The sequence below is a fragment of the Dipodomys ordii genome, unplaced genomic scaffold (assembly GCF_000151885.1).
Source record: "Dipodomys ordii isolate 6190 unplaced genomic scaffold, Dord_2.0 Scaffold97, whole genome shotgun sequence".
NCBI classification, from domain to species: domain Eukaryota; kingdom Metazoa; phylum Chordata; class Mammalia; order Rodentia; family Heteromyidae; genus Dipodomys; species Dipodomys ordii.
Window position 1 is genome coordinate 3,094,693 of NW_012267313.1, and position 1,019 is coordinate 3,095,711.

Here is a 1,019-nt window from a genome sequence, read left to right on the forward strand (position 1 = left end):
GCTGGGAAGGGATGTGAAGGGTAAACAAAGGAGGAGGCTGCAATGCTTGGTAAGAAATGTAGGCATTATCCTGCCCATGCAATTGTAACCCCTCTCTACAGTATTTTCACAAATAAAATAAAAAAAATATGTATGCTGTTTACCTTTACCAGTGTAAAATTGACATATGGGAAATTCACATTTGTAACCTAGGGGAAGAGTACAAGAAGAAGTGGTTGGGCTAGGTCCAAGAAGTTGTCAGATTCTCAGTAAGTTTCACATAGAACCAGCAGTATTTCTTCATATTTTGGGTATGGAAGTTGAGAATAAGAAGCTAAGATGATCCCATGAGTTTTGTTTTGAGAAATTAGAAAGAATAGGCATTGTCACTTGAGTAAGAAGGTGAAATATTAATAATGAGAACATATAATATTTGTACAAGGATGTTGACATTTCCATATATACATATAGTGTACTTTGACCACAGCTTTTATCTCTTTTCCTGATTTATCTCTTTTCCTTCCCCCTGTCTTAAAACAATTTCAAGTCAGGCATTGGTGGCCCCTTTCTATAATCTTAGCTACTCAGGAGGTTGAGATCTAAGCATTGTGATTTAAAGTTAGTTTAGGTAGATAGGCCTGTTAGCCTCTTTTCACGAGTTAATGACTAAGAAGCCAGAAGTAGAGCTGTGGCTCAAGTGGTAGAGTGCCAGAAGTGATTAAAAATGTTAAGAGACAGCACATCAAGTCCATCTCTCTCTCTCTCCTCTCTCTCTCCTCTCTCTCTCCTCTCTCTCCTCTCTCTCTCTCTCTTTCCCCTCTCCCTCTCTCTCTCTCTCCCCCCTCTCTTTCTTTCTCTGTTTCTCTGTCTCTCTGTCTCTCTCTCTCACACACACACACACACACACAATTCTGTTTTCATTCATGCATATAAAGAACTTTAACCCTATCCACTATCACTCCCCCATTCTCCCTGGCACCTTCCCCTGTACCTCGACATAACAGAGTACATAGCCGACTTTGCTTTATTGAGATTCATTT